At 42.2% G+C, this 27503-nt stretch overlaps 1 pseudogene; it reads left to right on the top strand.

The window, feature by feature from the left end:
- Window positions 1-9208: 9208 nt before the first annotated feature.
- On the top strand, window positions 9209-9857 carry LOC112809055 (large ribosomal subunit protein uL1-like; annotated as a pseudogene).
- The last annotated feature ends 17646 nt before the right edge of the window (window positions 9858-27503 follow it).

Genomic DNA, 27503 nt, shown 5'->3' with positions numbered 1-27503 from the left:
TCTTTCTTTCTTTCTTTTCTTTCTTTCATTCTTTCTTTTCTTTTGAGAGAGAGAGCAAGAGAGCATGAGCAGATGAGCAGTGGGGGAGAGGGAAAGGGAGAGAGAGATTCTTAAGCAGGCTCCATGCCCAGCACAGAGCTGGACGCAGCCGGATCTCACAACTCTGAGATCGTGACCTGAGCCGAAATCAAGAGTCGGACACTTTACCAACTGAGCCACCCAGGCACCCCACCCACATACACACCAACTTTTAAAATCACACAGAAAAGGGAAGAAATAAATGGTCCAGGATCAATAATCCAAGACTTCAAAAGATGCCAACGGGTTATCATCCCTGCTTAAGAAGATTTGTGATCCAGCTAAAAGGACAGAATTAGCAAAATCTGGAGAGCTATCACTAAAAATAACACTAATTCCTGTCATTTGTCAAGCATTTACTCTGTGCCAGGCCTTTACTGTTGCCTTCCATCAACTAATCCTCCCAGCACTTATTAAGAGTTAGATAGAGAAATGGCGTCCAAGCCAAAGCTGACTGGCTACAATGGCCAGGCTACCTGGCACAGAGAAGTCAGAAGAATTGTAGAACCATTTCCTTCTCATTAGGGTCTCTGTCAGAAATCAGAGTTCCAGGAACACAGTGGCATGCCATTTGTCACAACTGGTTTGTTGCTTATGAAGATGCAAGGGTGTTTTTTTCACATGGATTCCCCATCATGGCAGCAAAACCATCTCAGCAAGAACTTAAGGTATGGTTCATAGGTGCTCCTCATTCCTGGCTGCTGTGTGGTACCTGACACCAAATGGCTCCTGATCTAAATAAAAATTGTTGGTAACTTCTCCCCGTAAGAAAATGAGAGGTCATTATCTAGTCTGAAAAACTAGACTGGGTCAATCAGAAAGGTAATTAAAGCATGACAAGGACTGCAGAAACTTCCCGATAAAGGAAAAATACTGTCAATGTGCTGGAAGCTGGAGACCACTAATGTTACTAAACCCTGAATACAAATTTTTTACAGCATCTAGAGTTAATGCTAAATTTTGGCATCTTTAAGAAGCAGGTATTTTCCAGGAAACAGACTACCCAGGACTGAATAAGCAGATCTAGGCCTCCCTAAAATGCTCATTTTCAGGTTTCATGTCCTTGCTCAGAGACTCCCCCCAATGCCTGGGTTGTTTTGTTTTGTTTGTTTTTACACCAAATGAAGAACCAACAACCTTAGTTGGGACTCAAAGTGTTCCCCATCCTGCCTTCTCTGACTCATATAGCAGGAAACTTGGCCACCGTCTCCCCAAGTTTTATTTCTTACAGTCTCAGCCACCCTGGGGGATGATGACTTTTCCGGTTCTACATTTTCTGGGGAATAACACGTATTGGCTTCCCCTTGGTCTGATGACCATGCTTAGACCAGCCCAGTGTGACCAGTGAGGCCGACACAGCTGTGAAATGGGGTGGGAGTGGAGCAGAAAAGACAAAACACTATTTTTGATCAACTCCAGAGCTTTCTCTCTCCCATGAATAGTATCATAAAAACTAACATTTACCAAATATTATCATGTGCTAAGCACTTTACGTACTTTCATTCAATGCTCAGTGAGGTAAGCACTGTTATGCCCATTTGTAATTGAGAAAATTGAGGTACATAGATGTTATGTGACTTGCCCACGATCACAGAGTTGGCAAGCGATAGAACCATTGCCTGGGCTGTGACCACAGTGCGTTATTGCTGATTTGTGAAATATGAACTATCTAATCAACTCTTTTGGTAATAACAAGTCTCCAAGGGTATTTATCATTTCACACTTATTCCCATCTCCCCAGCTAGACTGAGGGTGGAAGCCAGGTCTTCTCACTCTCTATCTATCCCACATCTTAGCCTTGGACATGCCCTGCAATCAAGGCCCAAGAGTGCCAAGGCCCCAGGTGACATGCGATCAGAGTGCCTGCCAAGGAAGGAACAGATGGGTCTGCTAAGTGGTGAAATCAAGTCCCTGCCACTATAATGGCAATAAGCATTCCACATAAAATAATTACTTCCAGTTTGCTTGGCAGGTTGGACAAAGTCCGAGGGAAGGTTAATTTATCTTTCACAGCTTTGAGGCTTCAAGCTGTGGTTTCCCAAGTGAAAAGGGCTGCTCCTCAATGATTCTTTGCAAGATCCATTTAGTCATGACAGAATTACCTCCTCATCACTGAGTGGCAAAGTCTATTTGGAGTCCACTTGTCAGCGAGGGACCAGAATGGAGGGAATTATTTAAGTCACATGGAGATTTAAGTCCATAGCAAAGGTCTATGGTACAGTAGGTAGGATGCTGAAATAGGTTTCAGGTTAAGATGCCAGCTACCTGTACCATGTAAAATTTGTGCCATGATTTTCTCATCTAAGAACTGGGTACAATCATAGGTGGCCAATCTAAGGAATATAAATACTATTAAATGAGATTAAGCCTACTAAATGAAATTTGGCACAGTTAAAGGTGCTTAAAAACTTCCAGGAAGAGAATCCAGGCATGGGTCCACCCATGCCTTTTAATCTGAACTGAAATGGCAGAACTTCCTGTCTTTCCTGCTGGTTAATGTTTCTAGACTTCTTCCTCACCTCTGTTTTCTGGCTCTACCTTCCTCCCATTAGACCCATCTGTTAAAGTCCTTACACTAGGGGGATCAAATGAGTCAAATAGTGTGTGTGTTCAATAACCAAATACCTCTTCCCACTGAATGGTACAGGTCTAATCTTGGTAAGAATTTGGTGTCAGTGTCATGAGTATCTGACCCAATTCAATCCAACCTCTTTTTCAGAGAAACATGGTTTGCTAAGGTAATCCCTGGAGGCCAAAGCAAAGATACGCCAAGGATTTCATCCAAAAAATGCCTTATTTGGTACCACAAAGAGACATTCATTCCTAATTCAGTCTTGCCTACTTGGCCTGGGTCAGAAACTACTCCCTCATAGAAGCAAAGATAATTGTACATGCTGGGAAGAAAAAGCAGAATGGTAAATGTTGTAAGACTTGTCAGCAGTGGAAGATATTCAGTATTCTTTCTAAAAGAACAGAGTCAAAATTAAGAGAAGCAAAAATATTTCGGTTGATGTGGAAAATGGCTTTAATTATCTGTTATATGGTGATGTATTCATTTGGTCTCCCTGGTAGCCATGTACCCTTCTACTGTTAACAGAACTTTTTATGTGTAATTCCCTTTCCGTCTCTCTATTGAGATTTAGAATTCATGGTTGACAGTCATTTTATCTTAATACTTGAAAAATGTTATCCCATTTCTTTTCAGCCTCCATGGCTTCAAGTGAGAAATCCACTATCATCCAAATTGGTGTTTATCTGTAAGTAATGCCTAGTTTCTTAGTGGCTTCTTTCAAGATGTCTCCTTTATGTTTCATTTTCAGAAGTTAAATTATGATATGTCTTGGTGTGGCCTTGTTTGTATATATCCTGTGTAGGGTTAGCTCAGTTTCTTGACTAGGTCGGTTTATGACTTTGGCCAAATTTAGAAAGTTTTCACACAATTTTCTTTGCACATGTCAATACTTTTTTCTCTTTGCTCTCCTTCTGATGTCAGAAGATGTCAGCTCTTTTGTTATTGTCCCACAGGTTTCTGAGACATCGTTCACTTTTCTTTCAGTCTATTTTCTTTTTTTTTTTTTTTAAAGATTTTATTTATTTATTTGACAGAGACAGCGAGAGCAGGAACACAAGCAGGGGGAGTGGGAGAGGGAGAAGCAGGCTTCCTGCTAGGCAGGGAGCCCAATGTGGGACTCGATCCCAGGACCCCGGGATCATGACCCGAGCTGAAGGCAGACGCTTAATGACTGAGCCACCCAGGCGCCCTTTCAGTCTATTTTCTTGTTGTTGTTTATTGCAAAGCTGTAGTGATCAAGACAGTATGGTACTGGCAAAAAAACAGACACAAAGATCAATGGCCAGAATAGAAAACCCAGAAATGGACCCACAACTATATAGTTGTCCAACTAATCTTTGACAAAGCAGGAAAGAATATCCAATGGGAAAAAAGACAGTCTCTTCAACAAATTATGTTGGGAAAACTGGACAACAATATGCAAAAAATGAATCTGGACCACTTTATTAACACCATACACAAAAACAAATTCAAAATGGATGAAAGACCTAAATGTGAGACAGGAAAACATCACAATCCTAGAGGAGAACACAGGCAGTAACCTCTTTGACATCGGCTATAGCAACTTCTTACTAGATACGTCGTCTGAGGCAAGGGAAACAAAAGCAAAAAACGAACTACTGGGACTTCATCAAGATAAAAAGCTTCTACACAGTGAAGGAAACAATCAACAAGACTAAAAAAGCAACCTTCAGAATGAAAGAAAATATTTGGAGATAACATATCTGATAAAGGGTTGGTATCCAAAATATATAAAGAACTTATAAAACTCGACACCCAAAAACCAAATATCCATTCAGCTAAAAAAATGGATAGAAGACATGAAGAGACATATTCTTCTGTTGTTTAAATAGGATAAACTTGAGTGGTCTATCCTCGAGTTTACTGATTCTATCCTCTGTCATTTCTTGCTCTACCATTGAGCTCATCCAGTGAATTTTTTATTTCAGTTATTTTATTTTTAAGTTCTATAATTTCCACTTTGTTATTTTTGCTGAGATTTTGTACTTTTTCATATGTTTCAAAAGAATTCGTAATTGCTTGTTGAAGCATTTTTAAGATGGCTGCTTTAAAATCCTCAGATAATTCCAATTAATCTTGATGTTAGCATCTCTGATTGTCTTTTCTCATTCAACTCTTGATTTTCCTGTTTCTTGGTATGATGAGTGGTGTTTTTTGTTTTTTGGGTTTTTTTTTTTTTGTATCCTGGACATTTTGGATATATTATGAGGCTCTAGATTCTATTTAATCTTCTCTTTTTAAGCACGAAGTCCTCCTTTTTTGAAGTCGTGTGAGGGCTGAGTGTGTTTGCTCAGCTTCCTGCTGTACTTCACCGACATCACCTCCAAAGGGTGGAGCAATGACTCACATCACACTGTCACACCTTGCTGCAGATAGATGGGGTAGAAATTCAGCTCCATCCTCAGCCCATCAACATCTTTCCTGCAAAAGTGGGGCACCAACTCAAACCAACTCATTATCTTAGGGGGGGGAGTGTAAGCTCAGCCCCCTATTGATGTAGTGAAGGGTGAAGGCTACAAGGCCGAGGGTTAATATACCATTTTGTTGCTGCAGGGTAGGGATGGAAGTTCAGCTTCCTACCGGTCCCTAGTCATGAAGGGTGGGGAGTAAAGTGTCGATTAGTTCCACCTCTCATCACCTCATTCTACCTGTTGATGCCAATTGAGGGTGGCAACTCAGAAAAGGGGTGCAGAAAGCAAGAGTGCTGAGTAGCCCTGCTTTATATTGCTTCATTTGATCTCTTTGCTGTGGGTTGGACGGGGGATGTTCAGCTCTCCACTAAACCCCACTTGCCCTCCAGACTCAGGGAAAGTGGAGTGCAGACTAGCTCCAATTTGCACTGCCCTATTCATGCTCAGTGACGGTAGATCGGTGTAAGGACTCAGCTCACCATTGCACTTGGCCAAACACTGTAATTTGACCCCTCCCCACCAGTGGTTTGTTCAAGAAAGGGCTGAAATCAATCCAAGGTAACTCAGTATTGGGGTTTTGTGGGGACTATTGGGAAATATAGGGTTATTGAGAGAGCCTATCTCTTTGTGCTGGATTTGAAGTTGGTGGGAGTAGGCCTGGAAACTGTGGAACTATTACCTAAGGATTAAAGAGAGTTTAGACTCTTTTGGCTTCTATATGTAGTAAACGCAGTGGTTAGGTACGTATACCTGATTTCAAAGTGTAGCTCAATTATGAGGCTCTGATCACAATATCTTACCAAGTAAAATGGAAATAATAAAAGTATATTCCTGATAGGGTTATTTCAAGCATTCAATGAGGTAAGGCATGTAAAGCAGGTGCACCCATGTTTGGTATATTGTGAGTTCTCACTACATGGAAACAATGAGGAATAATTGATGATGGTTGTTAATGGCAAGTCAATGTCTTCTACTTTTCTTTTATCTTTCATAGGACTGAGCTCATGGTAAGTGCTTAATAAATAAGGACAGCACCAACCAATGTATCAGGAAAGAGCAGATTAAAACCTGTTAACTCAATTTTCTTTCCCATCACAATGCTTGTTTTAATGTAAAGATTAGAGCTGGCTGACCAATTGCATCCTCATCATCTGCTGTCACACAACATAACATTACTGCCTCTTCCACATCTGTCTCTCCAGGGATTCTGTATCAAAAGCAATTTCCCATGAGACTGACATCCTTATAGCTGCACAGAATAAAACCTCCTTATCCACAATAATGTAGAGACTCTCCCCTTCCTCCTCTAGTCTACCAGTTTGCTATCACCACTTGTTAAAAAATCACCCCCAGGGCGCCTGGGTGGCTCAGTTGGTTAAGCGACTGCCTTCGGCTCAGGTCATGATCCTGGAGTCCCGGGATCGAGTCCCGCATCGGGCTTCCTGCTCAGCAGGGAGTCTGCTTCTCCCTCTGACCCTCTTCCCTCTCGTGCTCTCTATCTCTCATTCTCTCTCTCTCTAAAATAAATAAATAAAATCTTTAAAAAAAAAAATCACCCCCAGTAGAACCTGGATTCAAGGAATAAAAGTCCTGTGAGGAATCGAATGTGGGGAACCGTCAGTTGGCGCGGATGTTAATATTGCAGTAATGGAGTCGTCTTAGGTTTTTCAAGATAGTTACATGGTGAGAAACGCAGACAGATTAATGGCACTCTGCCCTCACATGTGCAGTAAGAACCGTCCTGCCAAGTCGACAGAACCTCAAGCACGGGGGCTCTAAAGTGGGTTTGATCTGAGGGCGACCAGGCTCAAAGAGCTTTTCTTATTCTAAACTCTGTCAACATCATTGAAACACATGGCCTGGCATTTACCTCAATCTCGTTCACCACAACCTAGTTGGATCTTTTCATTCCACTCTGGTAATAGGTATGAGTATATCTGGAATGACATTTTTATTTGTATCACCAATCCTTGAGATAGCATGGAATTTAGTTTTCTCCTACACTAACCTCCCATTAATCTGTTTTGTGGCGACTTACTCAGTCCCATTCCTACTCCCCTCTGTCATGCCTTTATCATCCCAAGAGTAGTCTTCTCAACAAGAGGCAGTTTTGCCCCTCCGCAGGGGACATTTGGCAATGACAGGAAAGGTTTTTGACGATCATGACCTGAGGAAGAGTGAGGAGGTGCAGGCCAGTGTTATTGGCACCTGGTGGATAAAGGCCAACAATGTTGCTAAACATCCTACAGTATACAAGATGTTCCCTATCTCCCACCAAAGCATATGACCTAAAAAGTCAATAATATCAAAGTTAAGAACCCTGATCTAGAGGCCGGCAAAACAAGATCATGGTGCCAAAGTATCTTTGCAGCTAGACTTCCACATGTGCTCAGTTAAGAAGCAGAAGTGAGACCCATGAGACCACAGCTGTAAGGTCCTCCTGCAAACTCATTGACCGAGGTGTTTCATCCTTCTGCCACTGTGGGGTTCTGGCTCTAGTCTCTGATCCCTAGATTCTGAGTGGCAAGTGTGAGCCGTATCAAGGTTTCCACTGGAAGTATCCCATGTGTGATTGGGTTTTTCTCTTGGCTTATTTGTTCCTACTTGCAGAGCATTCAATTTTGTTTCTCTGGCCCGCCTAGACATTCTTCAAGTGACTTCATGGCCTATAATAAATCCTTTTCTGCTTAAGCTAGTTAGAGTGCATTATTTGGGTCTGCAATTAAGGATCCTAAGTAATACAGTAAGTGATTATAAGCAATCAATCTTCAAGAAGATGGGAATGTGAGATTGATTATAGTTAGAAATCAATGCAGATTTAGTTAGCATTAGATGGTGGAACTCTTGTAGGCCTTGGAGGGCTAAGTGGCCGCTTCTGTATGGGAAGTGGATTGGTATGGGGTATTAAAGATGGTCACAAATTTTTTTATCACTCATCCTTCTGTTCCCTCCCTTTCCCTTGAACATGGCCATCCCTGTTATTTTATTCAATGAATAGAAATATAACAAAATAATCACGTGAACTTCAGAGGCTGGACCTTAGATCTGCAGTGTCTGCCTTTATCTCTTAGAACGCTCCCTTTTGGGATTCAGCCACCATGATGTTGGGAAGCCCAAGCAACCATGAAGACAGGCTACAAGGAGGAGAACCAAGATATGCTTAGCTGACAATCCCAGCCAAATCTCCAACCAACATGCAGCATCAACTACCAACCATTTTTGTCATGTGTTGAATGTCCCAGGCCCTGTTGACCCTCCCATGCTTGTCATCTCACCAGTCACTGCTAAATACCATCAATCCACAAAATGGTAAGAGAGAATGACTGGGTTATTGTTTTAAGTCACTAAGAGTTGAAGTGGTTTGTTACACAGCAATAGATAACCAAAATAATTGGCTACTTCCAACTGTACTGGCAAGTTTAAAAAATAAAATGACAAGGTGAAGATTTAAATTCTCTATTCAAGACATAGTCAGAGAATCAGAGTTTCTATGACTGCCCTAAAAGAAGGTTGCTATAAAAATAAGATGCCGTGTCTAATCCTATGGGCTGCTCAAAATTCAACACAGGTTGAATAAACAGCCTCATTGGGTCTCTTGTGTACATGTCTGAACACAGACTAGGAAAGAATAGGATGTTGAGAATAAAAATGGTGATATTTGAGAGGATTTGAATGATTCTGAGGACATCTCACTTTCCAAATCTGACTGTCTGTTGCCAATGGAAGCAGCCCTTCTTTATCTGTTGAAGCTGGCCCTGCCCACTAGAACAATCAATAAAGACATCATCTAAAGTAGTTATCATCACAGAAATACCAATTATCCCCTTGCCTCAATGTACTACCTCTCAGTGGCTCCAGGCCTAAAACTGAAGTCAGATCTTAACATGCCCTGGGGCATCAGTTACAGAGTAAAACCATAAAAGACGGGGCACATGCAAAGAACTACAAGATTTTGCTAAATTATGTCAGCAAAACTTGGGGAACATATGTGAGAAGATTGTAGATTAAAGAGAGAGTAATATAATTCTGAATGAAGATGAATTTAGTGCTATGACTTTATGTAGCAGAGATTCTAAAATCAATGGGTTCACAGGTTTCTTTTCTGGTTATTGTGGCAGGGGGTACCATGAACAGCAAAGTCTCCCGTGACACCCTGTACAAGGCAGTGTGGGAATTCCTGCACGGGAACCAGGACAAGTGCCTAAAGTTTTTGGAAATGGGGGAGCTGCAGATCAGCTTGGGGAACTATGACCTTCAGAAGGACAAATGCTTCTTGGGCACCGTCAGGCTTAAGTCCACTCCCTGCCCCAAGTTCTACATATGTGTTTTGGGGGACCAGCAGCACTGTGATGAGGCCAGAGCTGTGGATATTCCCCACATGGACATTGAGGCACTGAAGAAACTCAACAAGAATAAAAAATTAATTAAGAAGCTGGCCAAGAAATATGATGCCTTTTTGGCTTCAGAATCTCTGATCAAGCAGATCATGAATACTGGGCTCAGGCCTGAATAAGGCTGACAAGTTCCCTTCCTTGCTGACCCACAATGAAAACATGGTGGCCAAAGTGGATGAAAGGAAGTCCATGATCAAATTCCAGATGAAGAAAGTGTTGTGTCTGGCAGTGGCAGTTGGCCACATGAAGATGACAGATGATGAGCTCATGTACCACATCCACTTAGCTGTTAATATCCTGGTCTCATTGCTCAAGAAGAATTGGCAGAACATCAGGAGCACCACGGGCAATTCCCAGCACCTGTACCAAGGCACAGCTTAATAAATCCTAGTGCTACTATTACCTGTCTGTCTGTGACTAGGGAGGGGGAAGTGCTTTGTGAGCTGACATTGCATGCCAATGCACTGTGCTGATGACGGCAATTTCTGGCACTCAGTGATGGGCAGTCATTTTCTCCACACTGCAAACCAAGAAATGGATTCTATCTACCTTCAAAACCATACAGTCTTATTTAGATCTCTTGGATACTTAAAACATGGGACAGTATGTCTGCTAACCAGGACTAAAGCTTTTCTGATAACCCTCAGAAGGGCAGAGTGGACCTTCACATTGAAGACATTGACTCAGCCCTTGGCAGTGTGCTTAACCTATGGTCTGAAGTTGCTTCCCTTTAAGCCAGGTTATTTCCACCGGCTTTCTGTTTTGTTTCATCCCTCTAAATTGTGCCTTTGGGCTCTAGGTCTATAGGGATCACAAGGAATGTTCCAAATGGAGATTGGGTTCCTAGATTATTCAGAAGGGAGTGGTCCACAATCCTGAGAAACTGATCTAGTATGTGCTTGTCTGACCCCACGTTAAATACCCTATGTTCAGGGTAGCAATTTGCTGTGTGAGATGTTTAGGAAAACACAAGTAGGAGATCTGTACAATACTTTAATTCATCTACCCTGTTTTCTAGGGGAGTTTTGCAAATGGGTAGAATTAGGCTGTGGAAACTTACACGCCCTTTGTCCCCCATGTGGGTTCTCCCTGACCTGAGGCACTTCCCTGTTGGAGTTCTTGCCTCCAGCACCGAGTACTGGAAAGTTCGTTTTGGTGTGGTAGGAAATACCTGTGATTTAACCTTTAATTTGAATCTGCTTCATTTAACTTTGGTAAAGTAACTAGTTTATCCCTCCATCTTTTAATACAGCTGAAAGTCTACTTTAAACCATAAATAAAAATGTTGCACCTTCTCAAAACAAGCTTGAACCACGAAGAATACAAGGTTTTCATCAAAGTAATAAATAAATAACATTTAAAAAAAATAAATAAAATCAATGGGTTCACCCAGGTACCTGGGAGTGCTTCTAAAGGGTTGATAGAAATCTTGACTCAGGGCACCTGGGTGGCTCAGTTGGTTAAGCGTCTGCCTTGGGCTCAGGTCATGATCTCAGGGTCCTGGAATGGAGCCCAAATCGGGCTCCCTGCTCAGCAGGGAGTCTGCCTCTCCCTCTCCCTCTGTGATCTCTCTCTCTCTCTCTCACACACACAAATAAATAAATTTGAAAAATTAAAAAAAAATAAACTTGATGTTTAAAAAAAAAGAAAGCTTGATTCAGTGATGGCATACTGTAAATAAAGTCGATATTCATGTAATTCCTTGGTATAATGTAGGGCGAAAAGAATGTTGGAGTAAATTTGTTATAATCCATTCACTCCCCACCTTTGAGAGGGTTCAAAAACACTCCCTTACCAAAGTATTGAGAAATACATTGATGAGAGCAGTGGCAGAGTCTTTGAAAAGCACTGGAGTGGCTGCTCCAAGCTAGAAGTGAAGGTGCAAGATGCTGCCGTTGGAAAGGGCTTTCTGATTTCAGTGGTGTTGATAGGCTGACACAAGCACCAGAGGCAAGGTGAGCATGAATACTATAATAGGCCACGTAGTTGAAAAGACAAACAGTATGGTTTGATCTGTAAGGGTCTGTATCCTGCGGTCCTTAAGACAGCTAATCAAGGTCCAACTTGATCCATATCTTGAAAGACTCAGTCTGGTAAAGAGAGGCTTGACTTGTATCAGCATGACAAAGAATCATGGTCTGATCCAATTCTGAGGCCTGAATCTCAGAATTGACCCAGAATTCCTTGAAAAAAAAAAAAAAAGAGGAGAGAGAGAGAGAAACTTCGTACCTCCCAAGGAAAGAGTCTGCAATAATATCACAAATGTGTGTTTCAAATCTCCCTCCTAATCTTCCCTAAAGGAAACTGTGGCCCTGTGCCATTGTAATTGTGCAGTGGGAAAAGGGACATATATAGACCTTTATGGCAACATTAGACTGCATTACTCTGAGTTATCGTTAATTTCTGGGACCTCACAACACAATGGTAGACCAAGGGTTGAAGTGGAGCTGATAGTAGAGTTTAGGCCTGAGCCATCTAACAGTAGTTCAGCAGATACATAAACCCATGTTGGTCATTTCCTTAGTTCCTGAGTTCAGTCAAAGGGAAGCTCCTGGAGCTTTCCTCCATATGAAAATAGTAAACCAAAACCAATAATAATTCCTATAAGAATAAAAAGATTATTGCTACCAACCAAGTCTTGGAAAATCAACCCTATCACAATCTCATTTTGTTTGCCTATTTAATCTGTGCAGAAGATGGATGGATCTTGGAGAATTACAGTGGCTTATTCTAAGTTTAATTAGGTTTGACTTCAATTGCAGCTACTATTCCAGATGTAGTCTTCTCAGTGAGGCAAATCAATACAGCCTCTGGCACCTAGTGTGCAGATATTGATCCATCAAATGCATTTTTCTCTATCCCGATTAGCAGAAAATACCAAAAGTAATTATTAAGTAACCATAAGGCTGCCAATTTAGAGGGAGTTCAGAGCAAGAGAAGGTTCTCCAGCTAGGCCAGCTCAGCTAGCTGAGCTAGCTTTTGTGATACCTCAGATCCAATGATGTTTGATTTGTAACTGATCAAGTTGCTCTATGAGGCTTGAGTAAAGAAGTGTTAGGAGAATCACAGTTGCAGACCTTCAAGACTGGTAGGAAAGCCATGCTCTTTTCTCCTTTTAAGAAGCAGTTCTTTCTCAATGCACCTGAATGCCAAGAATCCATGAAAACTGAACTGTTCATCATGAAGTGGGAGTTGTCTGATCCATCAAGCCATAAATTCAGGCAGGCCCAGCATCAGTCCATCATCACGGAGATATGATATAAACAGAATTAGTTAGGCTTGAGCAAATCTTTAAGATGTTAAGTTATTTACCAGAGCCTCATAATCCAAGCACAGTTACTCCGTCCACACTGCAGTCCTAAAACTCCTGAGGATTTCTTATGATCAGTTGAATGAAGAGAAATATCAAACCTGATTTCTGGTGCCAGTGAGAAATGGATGGCTGTGCCATTTCAGCCTCACTCAAGAATGGCCTTGAAGGACAATGCAGAAAGGGAGAATTTTCCAATAGGTAGGATTTTAAGCCCTTAACCTTGTGATGCAAGGTCCAGGCATTTGGAAAGAACAAGCTTAGATGATTGGTAACAAGGTTTTAATGAAGGATGAGCAACTCCAAATGGGCTCAGCATAAGAGAGTAGTTGGTCCCAGGTGAGTGCTCAGAAAAGGGCCTCCCTGTGTAGGAAGTTCTCAATAAACATGTTGCAAATTATACCCCTGTGGATGTGTGTCAATCTCTTTCCAGACACTCTAGTGAATAGGTTCATGGACAATGTGGTCATGGTAGCAATGAAAGGGGTAATACACAGGTTTAATAACAAAATTAATTCTGGTTACCACACTGTTCAGTGCACCAGAGTCTTAAATACTGCATCATTGTCTGAGGACCAGACTGCTATCTGGTAGCAACTGATTATATTGGAACCCTTCCTTTGTGAAGGGACAGAATTTGTCCCTACTGGAATGTCCTTACTGGAATTCTCTACAGGGTTTTGTATTCCTTGCTCACAGTGTCTGGCAGTCCCACCAGGCATGGAATCACTAAATGCTTTGTTTGAGATCATGGTATCACGTAAAACACTGTCTCTTCATTTTATAGCAAAAGAAATATGGCAGTTTCTAATGTTCATAGGGTTTACTTATCTTTCCATGTACCCCGTCATCCATAAATAGTTGGTCTTGCAAAATGATAGCATGACCTACTGGATTATCACCTATTGGAGACAATATCTTGAGAGACTAAGTAACTATCCCGTAGCCTGTAATCTATGCTCTCAGCAAATTGAAGACCAATATTATGGTGTCATTTCTCTTAAGGCCAGAATATAAGGGAGCAGGAAACATGAATGGAAGTGTGAGTGGCTCTGCTGACTATCTCAACTAATAGTAAACCACCTGAAAAAGTATTCCCTCTTTATCTCCATGCTTCTGGATTTTGCTGATTTAGGGGGGTCTTCATACTCCAGGAGGAAACGCTTTCTTCCACAAAGGACACAATTTTTCCATTGAATATAAAGTTGAGACTCCCTAATGGCCACTTCATGTTCCTCAAAAGAAAGTGTTGGCTAAGATGATCAATCTTTGCCATGAAAAGGGTCTTTGCCACATAATGGATGTGAGGAAAAATAATAATAGGAGAACCCAAAAGTTCCTGGTGCTGCCTGTTTCAGTGATAAAAAATTAATGAAAGATGCCAGAACTACCAAATTGGTAATACTACCAAGGCTCAAACCCCTGGAAATGAATGACCCACCAGATGAACCCCAAGAAGATGGATGCTGACTGAAGGAAAGGGGATATGGACTGGGAGGTGGAGGAATAGAGTCTTCAAAGCGAGTGCCTCCTTTCCCTTGGCACATCCCCAGCACTGGGTGATAATATACTTAAAATGTTTGCATTAAATCTTTCATTAGAAATGTTGCTGGAGATGCCTGACTGGCTCAGTCGGTAGACCATGCAACTCTTGAACATGTTATGAGTTCAAGCCCCGCCTTAGGTGTGGAGCCTGCTTTTAAAAAAAAATGTTGCTGATTAGTAGTGAGGGTAAGCAACTTTTCATCCCCTTATTGGCCATGTGGAGTCCCTCTTCTGTACATCTTCTATAAATAACTCTACTGAGCTGTCTTTTGTAATATAAAATGGGTGATGCCCAAGATGCAATCCACAAAATCACAAGATAAATAATCTTTTAGGAAAATCTGCCACATATATATAACATATTTGTGTGTACACATATATATGACATCATATATATGATGGTTATTATCTACTTATTATCTACTTTAAGAAGGTCTTTATGAGTCCAGACTTTTACCCTCAGACAATGGAACATGGCATGGAGAAGAATGAAAAAGCTGGTTGACTTGCTCAGAAGTCTGTAACCACACCCCCACCCTACCCCACACATAGACATAGCATACCTGGGAAGAATTGAGAGCCCAAAAATAGTCCAGTGGAGAAGAGAAAGTTTTGTTCATTCCAAATGGGAAAACATAATGGAAAATGTGAACTGAAAAAGATGAAAAGAAAAAGCTGCGGCTTTAAATAATAATGAGTCAGGGCAGGGCTGTGATGCCCAGGCTTCGAGTCAAGGGCAGGGAGTGAAACAGCCTTATAAAGGTCACCCTCCACCCACCTTTTCTGTGCCTCCCATGCTGTTCACCACTTTTAACCACGGTGGGGGTGTCTCATCAGCCACATCATGCAAAGGACCCGATCTTCACTCATGTGCTTTTCCACAACACACCTAAAAGGTAGAATGCCTCTGTGGTCCTCACAGCTGCCAGAAGACGAGAGTCCCAGGAGAAAAGGGTTGGGGATGACTCTGAGAGCCTGGCCTGCTCCCTCCCACAGTTCCCAAGCCTTGCAGTTTTCTTACCTCATTCAGGTTGTTATAACAACATGCTAATCTGAGAGAGAAGGATGATTTTACTGATCCACTCCCAACAGAGCAGTATAGATGCGTTTCCTGCAATGATGAGTTGTCGACACATAAACAGATATTTAATTTGACAATATTTAATCTAACATTAAATATGGAAGAAAGTTAGAAGCTAACAAGGACAATAGGTAGCATGTGGGCACATACACACACTCCTTTTTCCTACATCCATAGTAGACATCACCAGTCAATCACAAAACTCTTCCCTTTTGAGCCTGGACATGGCTCTAAAATGTCCTTTATTCAATGCTCCCTAAAAACACATCTGAGTTGGCATGTGAAATTAACACAATTTGCCTCCCTGACCAACATTTATCTAGAGATGATAAAGGGACTGTTCAGAGGGGGAAACGAGTTGTCTGATAGAAGTAAGCACGAGAACCAGGGAGGGTGGAACAGGGAGAGGGTTGGAAAAGGACAAGAAGTTCAATTTATTGAGTGCATTTGTGCCATGTTCATCAAGGCATTGTGCTTGCAGCTTTGCACATGTTATTTTGAAACAGAATTCAGGTCTTGTGAGTGTGCTAAATCACTTATTCTCTTGATCAGTGTCCTTTGTGGACAACAGCACAGGTATACATGACAAAGTGCCAAGATCATGGCTATAACTGTGGCCATGGGCTAAGTGGCATTAACTAGGTCATGGGTGCAGTGTGATGAAAGCCACAGTCTTGCTATTCTTACCCTTATGCTCTAATCAGACACTTTCCTTTAGCATTATGACTTTGGATCTGTGCCCAGAAAGCATGGCACTCTTAAAGGCATCTGCCATGCCTTATCAGTTGACAACCTCAGCCGTGTACAAGAACCATTTGCTTGGCACAGAAAAACTCACTCCAGGACCACAGTGTATCAGTGGCAGGTACTGAGCTTTCCAACCAGAGCCAAGCACTACCCTTATCACAAAAGGAGCCAAGTAAGAAAATGAGAAGCTCAGTACAACCTATCTCCTCTACCATAGATCATTTAACCCTCCCTGACATACCCCATTACTACCACCACCACCACTGACACCGGGCAAGATCACGGCCACTGATGATGGTGCTAAAGTCATCTGACTAATAGGCACTGTGTTCTTTCACTGTTTCATAGACTTTAGTTAGCATTTGCCAGTTCCTTTGGGATCTCAGGGAGAATGATTTGGGGAAACAGATTCAATAGCCCATATGCAAAAACTGTATTTTCATATAATGCGGCATGATCTTTGGAGTCAGACAGATGTGGGTTCATGTCCTGGCTCTGTCACTTAATTATGTGACGTCGGGTAAGTTACTTAACTTCCCTGACCCTCAATTTCTTCAACTCTAAAACAAAATGTGGACAATAATGAGGTGATGAAGGTACAATATTTATACAGTTCTTGGCACATAGTCAACTTTCAATAAATGTTTAATATTATTAAATGCTTTAATATTAAGAATAATAAGCAATGAGTACCAATAATTCCTATTATAAGTCATCATCATCGTCATCATGATAATGGTAATAGATGATTTTTAGCCCCCATTAATTGTGCCCACCAATTTTCTAACCCATTTCGTCATTCTCCCAAATAAGACCTTCCACAGAGGGCTTTTGTTTATGGCATTTCCCTAGGGAAAGTCCATCTATCCAGAAGATTTCATCTTCAAAGCCAAGCTAAATGTCTCCTTCTTCCAAGAAGCTCACTCTCACCCCCTAAGAACCACCTTTTGTTTCCGACCTTCTCAACACACTCATTGGCACTGCCGTCAGTCAGCGCGTAAGTTTGACGTGACTATATCGCACGAAGCATTATAATCACATCACACAGTGTTGCACTTGGGTCTTTACATTTGTAGGTCCCTCCGTCTGTCACGTTTTCCCACCTGTCCCACAGCTTCACAGGATTGCCTCCTCCCCACTGTGCAAGTATCAGGTCAAGTGCTGCCTTTGTCATTATCGGCCAATTGCATCCTGCCCCTCCCCCTACCAGTTACTCTTCAATCTGTTCTCATCATTGGTTTACCCAGTGTCCCATATTCCTCCTCTAGGGGAGGATACACTCCACGAGAGCAGAAATATTGTCTTTTTTGTTCATTGCGGAACCCCTAACACCTAGAAAATTACCTAGGACACAGTATGTCCTCAGTAAATATGGAATAAATAAATGTTTCCTTTTTCCTCCAAAAATATTAGAAGCTTCAGGGCAACACCTTCTAAAGCAGATATTCCTTTTACAGTCAGCTTCCTGAGCCCAATACAGTATTACTCAAGAATTGAATAAAATAGCTAGCAATACAGAAATTCAATGAGAAATAATATGAAAGTGTATGTCCGTCAGATCCTCACTAGATTATAAGCTCCTTGGGGGTAAAAGTCATCTCTTTTTCAATCTTGCGCTTCCTGCAGTGCCTAGCAAGCACCGTGAAACGACCATATATAATAAGAGCTTTGCTATGTCAAATGGAATTGAATGGAATAGCACAAGCATCTGCAGAAATGTTCAAACACACACAGGGGCCAACAATAAAACTGCAAACTCATACCCGCTTCCTCTGCGGCATTGGCTTGGATCTTAGAAAAGCACTATCTATAATTAGGCATTTTGTTCTTTTTATATCCAAGGGATGAGAAAGGAGCTCTTACTTTCTGGGTGGCTGGGGAAGCAGAAAATAAACCCACTGTCTGAAACAGAAATGAAGATCCTTCAATTCTTTCCATCTTGTCACCAGAACCCTGATTCAAGGTGCCAGTCTGCATTTCCTCCTTCTTAAATGGACCCTCTTTCCGGTCAGAGCCTTGTCATACTTGAGCAAATAGATGTCTTCCCACTGAAGGCGGCATTGATAACCAAAGATCAGACACATTTGGTGCCTAGAAACGTTATGTAACTGCTGTGGCTAATGACCTTCTTCTCATTAACCCCCATACAGTAATGAAGAGGAAGGTGGTAGTTACCTTGTATTGAGTGCCTATTATGTGGCCAGTTAAGTGAGTCACATGTGTTATGTCATGTAGTTTTTATAAAAACCCTGTGGCTACATATCATCATCATCACCATAATCATTATTTTACATATATTTTTTAAAAAGCAAAACCTCGGACTGGTAAAATCCGAATATGACCTGTAATTTGGTTGATGGTGTGGCATTCATGTCTGTTCCCTGGTATTGATGGTTGAATCCAATCGAATCTATTGAACCTAATACGTTATCATTGGAGGAAGCTGGGGGAAGCATGCGCGAGAGCTCTCTGTACCATTCCTACGACTTCTTGTGGGTCGAAAAGTTTTCAGATAAAATAATGGTTGTTTTCTTTTTCAATAAAGAAGAATCCTGGGACACAGGGAGGTTAAATAGCTTGCCCAGATCACAAAGTTTGTATATGAAGAGGTCAGTGTGAACCACTGTTCACCTGGTTCTAGAGCCCAGGCCTTGACCATCAATTATACTGCTCATAAGTCATGCTTCTCAACTTCTCACCTGCCTGCCTTTAGTGTCACATTGCCCTCCTCACCTTGGCCGCTGGGAAGCTCGGAGCTAAATGCTGCTGAACCATAGCATCTGCTGACTGCTGTTTCTGGAATATCAATTTCATCCCTCTTAGGTCAAATTCCTTCCAGCATCCATCCACCTTGGTCTTCCTTAGACTCATTTTATCACTTTTTAAAAATGTTGTGTCTTTGATAATTCCCTTAAATCCTTCTGGAAAAGATTCCGGATTAAAAATAAGGTTATAAGGATCTTTCTCCTCAAACTCCTAGAACACTCTTCTACTCAAGTTTCTCAACCTAGAGATCAACTCGTACCACTCAGCCAGCATCCCATAGTCCAGATGCTCAACTAGGAAGGCGCCCGAGGCACACAATAAGATGCGAAACAATGGCTTCAGGTGGTAGAAGGTTGAAAGGCCGTCCCTATCTTTATTTTGCTTTCTGAAAATTAAATACTTGGCAGGGGTTTCCTTGAGCTAATTAGCATCCCTTCCTAACATTTTAAGTAACTACTCATTTAGAGCAGTGAATGATTGCATTGAGATTAGAGTACAGGGAAAATCTTCCTATTGGGAATAATCTACTTATTCGGCTGTTTGTTTGAAGCAGAGATAAACAGAATTTTTTTTTCCTTTCTGACATGCCAGGCGTAAGAGAGAACACGGTGATTAATGAAACTCTGCTTTTCACCAATAAATTTCTGACTTCAGATACAGGCTCATAGTTGTTGAGTTTTCTGGGAATTTTTTTTTCCTTTCTTTCTTTCATTATTATTATTTTTTTTTAACCAATAGGAAAAAGAAAGTGGCACCACCCAGATTCTAGAGCTCATTTAAATCTGTTACATTGTGAATTATTTTTGGTTCTGAAAATGGTTTAGGTAATTTTTCATTGGTTCTCCTGGGAATGCCACTTTGTGCTCTGTTATTTATAATCTGCAGAAATTAATTATGCTGCTAATTAACAGCTTGCAAACAAATTATTGCTCAAGGAGTTATTTATTCAGTTACGAAAATACAACTTCAGGCTTCTATGTAGATTCTTTCTGACAGCTCTTTCATTTCTTGCTTTTGTTTTTGAGTCTTTCTGCTCCCAAGATTCAGTGCAGATCTGCTTGAAGGGGGTGACAAGTAATCAGGATTTCAGTAGCAGAAGCTGGGTCAGCTGCTCTACAAGGCGGAAGCAGACAGGCAAGAGGGTTGCCGAGCCTACTCCGTGTGCCCCTGGGGTTGATGAAGAAATTCCTTATGTGAGTGGTGGTTTCTGTAACAACCACCACAAGGTTACACAGGCCCATTTTTGCCTCTTACAGGATTTTGGGAGAACTCTAGAGATGTCAGGTAAGGAGGAATGTAAACACATGCCACATACACCACCACTCTCCATGCCCATACTCATGGCAGACAGTCATAATGGATCACAGATCTACATCAGCCTCTGAATCATTCTTAACACAGTCCTCCCGGTAGGCATTACCAGCTGTTGCTATCTCTTGTAGGAGGAAAACGCTGGCCAAAGTGACTGGTTTGAGATCCCCAACTGATGTAAACAATTGCCCTTTCCAAACCGGGCCAACTGGATGGAAGAAGCTGTAGATAAGAAACCTATTTCAACCTTGGCCAGACTTCAGAGGGGCACTGAGAACACAGTCTGCCTCCTAACTGACCCCACCCTGCCCAGAGAGACACCAAAATACTGGCTATTGGCAAAGACAGAAAGAGCCAGTTCCGGGGGAAGGGCCGTGTTGGACAGTGTCCGCAGGAGGTGGGGGTCAACACAAAAGGTGAAAGGCATACTACTCCCTGCTTCTGATTCTTTGTACACTGTTCAGCGCCTGTGAGATCCTCAGTGAGTCTCTTTCTCTCTCTGGTCCTTAGACTTTCATCACTTTCATCTGCTAAAAGGGTGGTATGCTCGGGGTCTCTGAGATCCTTCCAGTTCTGTCTGGTGTTTCAATGCTGCTGCAGGTGGTGGGTGCATGGGGAGCCCCCCAAGGCCAAGTCTATTCCAATTAGAAAAATGAAGATGGTAAGGGTATCACTAACCCATTCCTGCACCCAGCTACGGGGGAACCGAGCGGGGCTTCAGGACCAGATTGTAGCATGCTGAAGAGAAGAACAGGAGAACAACAGGAGTGAAGGGCACCATGTTGACACTGGGTAGTTGACACACACCAAACAGCATTCATCCCTAAGTTCAAAGGAACTAAAACCACCTTGTGGCTCTGGAGACACTCAGTCCCCCAAATTCCCCACACCACTTCAGCATCCCCAGAACGCATCTTCCCCTTCTGTTGTTAACTCACCTGTCCACCTCTTACACATTCCAGAACCCAAGACCTAGACCGCTGGCAAATGCATGGACTCTTTTTAAGCCCCTCTCTTAAAGCTAAGAAACAAGGACCCACATTCACCTCATCAGAAAAGCCCAGAACCTTGCTCACTTATCCGCACAGTTATATACTCCCATGCTGGCTGGACTGGAGCTCTATCACGGGCCAGACCAGAGGTCCCCCCGCGGCGTGAGCTATCAGCTCGTACCTCATACAGAACTGCAGACTGCCCGTCCCCAAGAAAGCACCCCTTCCTGCTCTCAGACCTCAGGCTCTGCCTTCTCTGACCTTAAATGCCCTTATTCTCTCAGACAAATTGTCAAGAGCCAAAAACTGAGTGACATGTCCTGAATTTCCATCAACAGGTTTAACCAATTAAATGTCCACGAATGGATAGCTTCTTCCCTGCACACGACCTTCCTTAAGGCTCACAACCAGAGTGAGCTGTTGAAGTGTTAGAGTGTTAGAGATGACATTCAGAAAAGTGATGCAACAGGCCCCGAGTCCCACGGCTCACAAGTAGCAAAGCTGGGTCTTGATCCTGTGACTTGGGATCACTGATGCTGTACTGTCTCCTCATTGTCAAGTTTCCTGATGTGTCTGCTCCGTGACTGGCAGCAGGAAACTGAAGCGAGTCTCAGCTCAGTCTCATAAGGCAGCCATGAAACCTCCTTTCTCAGATCCCTCTCCCAGCAGTACCCCCACCCCCGTCGGCCTTTAGGGAGGCTAAGCGCAGCAAATGAGACACACGGTCCGAATTTGAATTCTGGCCCTAACGTGATTAACCCTCTGAGATCAGACAAGTCCCTTAAGTGCTATAAGCCTCAAGTTCCTCATCTGGAAAGGGCAACAATGAACTCTTACCATGCACCATAATAGCCTGGTTTACCATAATAAATACAGGATATAATTTAAATTATCCACCAATAGCAGAGTGGACACTAGACCGATGTTTAGTCCTAAAATGGAAGAACCTACCTCAGTTAAAAGGAACAAACTAAACCTACATATACTAAGGTGCATAACTTTCAAAACCTAAGAGTGAATAAAACAAAAGCGCAAATGGATAAGAACCGTGTAATACAAGATCTGGTGTTTGTACTGTATTTTTCTGAATATATGCCTATCTACTAAAAGAATAAAAACAGCTTGGTAGTGATACTCAACAACCTCAGAATATCGTTTCCCCTGAGAAGGGTTGAAAAGGGAAGCATATGAGTCGGAATTTTGCTGATTCTGATGTATCGTATGACCTCACTGATATGAGGAATTCTTAATCTCAGGAAATGCTACATGATTTTCTTTAGGTCAGGTTCATGTTTCTAGTGAACTTTCAGTAATTTGGGGTTTTCCACATTGAATCTTACTTTTGATGTAGCACACAGTCTCAATATTTAAGGGAGGCTTTGTTAATCTCCGCTCTAGCAAAGGATCCTTCTGTTATATAATTAGTCATCCCTAATTCTGTCTATATAGTAGACTGGTGTTTTGAAACTGTCCCCCAAAAGATGCTTATTCATTCAATGTGCTTTAGTGAAGATCAAGTCTGTGCCAGTCACTGTGCTAGATGGGGATATACAAAGGCAAACAAAATACATATGGATGCTGCACTCAGAGAGCTTACAGCAGGGAAGAAAACTAAACAAGTAAACAAGGTGTGCAAAATTCTGCAAAAGAAATGAACAGCGTGTCATAAAAAAATAAGGAAAAAGAGGCAGAATGTTTCAGTTATTTCTTGTGTATAATAAGCCACCTCAAAATGCAGTGTCTTAAAATAACAACAACTTATTATTTCTCCCAATTCCGTTGATTGACTAGAAGGTTCTACTGCTTTCCATGGTATTGGCAGGGTTGCTGAATGGGCTGGAAGGTCCAAAATGGCCTCAATCCCATGGCTGGCTAAGTGCTCATCCACATAAGTTTTTCCTTGAGGCTGCTTGACCTTCATCAACATGGTGGTCAGGTTGCAAGGGGTGTTCCTAGTGAAAGAGATGTGGGAACTTCAGATCTTGTAAGTGTAGCCCCAAAATTACTGCATCACTTCTGCCACATCTTATTGGTTAAAATAAGTCATGGGGCCATCCCAGATTCAAGGGCAGGGGAATTAGACTCTACCTGGTAACAGGAGGATTGGTAAAGAATTGATGGCCATCTTTATCGGCCACACAGAGTTTGGGACTGATCCTAACTAAAGGGCTGTTGTGTGCCATGTCTTTTCCATAAATATTCAACTGTGCCCATTACCAAAGTCTCTAAGTAGTCCTGAAGGAAAGAACATGGTTTCACTTATCTTTTTGAAAATGTTTCTTTTATGAGGTGCCTGGCTAGCTCAGTCTGTTGAGCGTGCGACACTGGATCTAGGGGTTGGGAGTTTGAGCTCCACATGGGGTATAGACATTACTTAAGAAATAAATTAAAATTAAAAATTTTTAAAAATATATCTTTCATTTATGGATGTCTGTACAAATTTTTCATTTATATTAACCGGGCATTTTCCAAAGTTAGCTGACTACAAGTACTCTTTTTTTCCACAGAACCCCTGGATCCGGCATTCTTGCATTCCGTTTGGGAAATGATTGTTCTAAATGAAGCAGATTTTTATAGATCAGAGATGCTGAAAGCGGAGTCCTAATGACAGGTATCACATGATCTTTGGAGAAAAAGTTCTTCCGTGTAAATCAGAAAAATTAATAAATACGGTGACACAGTCTGCATGACATAGCCCAGGCCTGAGTCAGGGAGGGGGCTCCGGGGAGGAGAGGGATCTGGATTCTGTCACCTGCTCGCCCCCTGCACCCCTCACCCCCAACCTTCAGCATTTCCTTGTTCATTCCTCTGGTCCAGGAATGACAAACTCTGGAATTTTCATTTGCATCTAGAACAAAAGTCTACAAGTAAAAATGCCATCAGCCTGTAACACTACAACCACCTGAACAATTATTAGAGACGAACTGCCATGAATTACATAAAAGACCAAAGCACCCCCCCCACCTTGAACACAATCCAGCATCCAGCAGACAGGCTATGATGTTCAGCAGGCTCGCCGGCCATGTAACGGTGGCATTACAAGGGGAAAACTGCTCTGTGCTGAGTTCATAATTATCATGATCTACTATTATGATCCATCACCAACAGAGCAGTTGGTGAAGCCACGATACATCACCATTATTTATATTGTAACAAATCACAAGGACGTATCATCAAGAATCATAATTCACACTCACTTCAAATCATAATTACCTATATGTGACTGTCTAGGTATGTCACCAAGGTAACACAGGAGGAAAAAACTCATCAGCTGCACTGTCTCCAAGACTTGGCTTCTCCAAGCAAGCTTTTAAGCTTTGCAAAGAAGGAGAAGACAAGTCTGGTTATTTCTCTCCCCCCTCCCCCCACCTCCTGGATCTGTCCTGGATCTCCTCAGATCGTACAGAAGTGGCTGAGTTCTAGGATCTAGCTTTAGGCCGGACATTAGCCAACCTTAGGACGTCTTGGTTTGACACCGTGTCCTATGAAAAGCAGCTGAAGAAGGTGGGATACTTACCCTGGAAGACAGGCCCTCTCTCACAAAGCTGTGTGCCTTCAGAGGAGTTTAGCTCTGTCCCAAGTCGTGTGCCAGGGAGGCTAGAGAGCCATGTGCTTTAGACAAGATTAAGCCTCCAGATAAAAATTGGAGTAGATTAGCCACATCCGGATATGTTCTAGCCACCAAATTCTAGGATCGGTAATAGCGTTCTGCCCGCCATAATGGAACACAGGGTAAAAGGAGATACCAGTGATACTAATCCGGTCTTTACTTAAAATTGTGATATTTTGTTCACCACAGATTGTTTGCATTAATTTAAATTTTTAAAAATATTGCATTCAAATATTATTTATCTTGATTACTGAGTGTTTGGTCCTCTCTTAAATTCCCTGCAAGAATTCCTCAGCTCCTTGTCTTAGTTGCCCCCCGGGTAATTCTGTCAATAATCCTATGACATAAATACAGTTACCCCGTTTTGGCGATGAAAAAGCTGAAGCTCAGTAACTTGGCCAAGTCACGTCTGGGCAGCTCCAAAAGTTCACTGAGAGTAAGAACAAGTTACGTACTTCCTTTACTTCTTCCTTTACTCACATCCTACACTATATCACAGGAGGAAGAAACTGAATTCCACTGAGTCTTGTCCAAAGGCAAAGACCTAGAGTAACAATTTGCCCTAACAGAAAGGAGATTGTCCTTATGGCCAGGCCACTTTTTTATTCACCTTTGAGCAGGCACTCTTAACAAAGGTTCTACAAGTGGTCAGGTACCTTTCCAGGGTCCACAAACCCCCAAAGTTATATGAAAAAGTGTGCGTGTGTGTGTGTGTGTGTGTGTGTGTCCTGGACAGAGGATCTGTAGTTCTTAAGTCTCAAAAAGATCTTTGATCCTCCAAATTTAGGAATACGGCCTTATAAGAGCTTGGGTAACTTTTAATGCAGTCTTATAGTGAAGGATCCATAAATAATCTATTTTATCTTTCTCACCACCGAGGAGTCTCCATGAAAACAACATGTAGTTATTGGAACCAAAGTTCTAACAGAAGCCTTGTATCATACCATCCCCCTCTCGAAGTTCAGCTGGGCATAAATTTTTAACAGTTCCCAGTGAAGACATTTTATAGATCACCTAGTTCCCAAAGCCCAATCTTAATCCCATTTTATTTATAGACTGATAAAAGTGAGGCTCAGAGGAACTGTGTGACCTGTCCCCTGTCCCACAGCTGAGTCACCTCAGGGCTGAGGTTAAAGCCAAAGCTCATCTCCCGAGCCCCTTTCTCCACTGGGCGGCCACCTTCTGTTGGTCAAGTACACCTAGGACCATAACTGGCTGACCCCCTACACGTTCGTGCCCTGTTCGGGTCCAAGCCTCTGGTACACAGAAGCTAATGTTTCATGTACTTTGGCTTCAACTCATCTGGGACACAAACCCTACAGCCCCACTTCTTTGCATCTACTTTTAAATATGAACCAAACAGAACCTTTGGTGGAGACCTTCTGTACTGAACCAGGGATTCCCTCTAGTCTGAGATTTGTAATTAATGGCTGTGTAACTGACACCACTCCCCAGAATGACCTGATCTCTCTCTCTCTCTCTCTCAGGACCTAATTTCTCAAGAATTTCCCTCTGAAGACAAACATATTTAGTAGTGATGATTATTAAAAACAAAGAGAATCTGGCTTCAGAGAGGGCACATGAGTCCTGATCTCAGAGATGGTAAATGAGCTCATTTGGAAATAAAATAGCTTTAGAGCATGGTTTTCCAATAATTAAATTAGAAGAAGTGATGAGAAATGGCGCTGAGGATGGTAGGGCTGGATAGATAAGCTTTAATGGGGTCTCAGGCCTCAAGAAAGAAAAGTTTAACAAGATAGGAAAAAAGGTATCAGATGAAATCACTAGTAAATTTCACCAACAGTTTTAAAGTGGTGAAGGTCCCTCATGCAGTGGTGAGCTATGTGTTGAAGCTCACCACGAGGCCCACACTGTTCTAGGCACCCTGTGGGACATCGAAGGAGATTGAACAGAGAGCCACTGTCCTCAGGAGTTTACAATCTAGTTGGGCAGCAAAATGCAAAACACAGCAACAAATCAATTAGTGATGCAAGACAGTATGTAAATGAGATGCCATTATTTCAGAGAAGAGACAGCTGTCAGCATGAGTCAAGATAGGAATGTAGGGTCAGGCCTCCAACTAAGTGAGCACCAACTACAATCCGGTAGGGGCTATTTTCCACCTCACCTGTAGCACCTGCATCTCACATTCTGTTGTAGTGAGAAGGTGTCTTCTAGCATTGGGTTCATTCAAGATGATTTTGTTGTATACCCAAAGGACATAAAAAGGGCAAATGTGTTATAAGGCCTAGGATATTCTACTAGGTGGGATTGCGCATGGGCTCAAATAGGGCATTAAGCAGTTAGATATGATGAATTCCTTTTCCACATTCTTGGAGATGATGAAGGAAAATAGAAAGTCAACTGCACACCTGGAGTAGAGAATTGTCTCCAACATCCTTCCTGCCTCTTCTACAGATGGGGCTTAAAATATGCCCCCTAGAGGGGTGCCTGGGTGGTTCAGTCAGTTAAGCATCCAACTCTTGGTTTTGGCTCAGGTCGTGATCTCAGGATTGTGAGATCAAACCCCGAGTCGGGCTCTACACTAGGCATGGAGCCTGCTTGGGATTCTCTCTTTCCCTTTCCCTCTCCCTCTGCCCCCCCCCCTTAAGAAAAGAAGAAGAGAAGAGAAGAGAAGAGAAGAGAAGAGAAGAGAAGAGAAGAG

The sequence above is a fragment of the Callorhinus ursinus genome, unplaced genomic scaffold, assembly GCF_003265705.2.
Source record: "Callorhinus ursinus isolate GAN/ISIS: 27379988/994484 unplaced genomic scaffold, GSC_fseal_2.0 scaffold56, whole genome shotgun sequence".
NCBI lineage: Eukaryota > Metazoa > Chordata > Mammalia > Carnivora > Otariidae > Callorhinus > Callorhinus ursinus.
The sequence above is the reverse complement of the archived record's forward strand: the minus strand, read 5'-3'. Positions and strand labels throughout refer to the sequence as shown.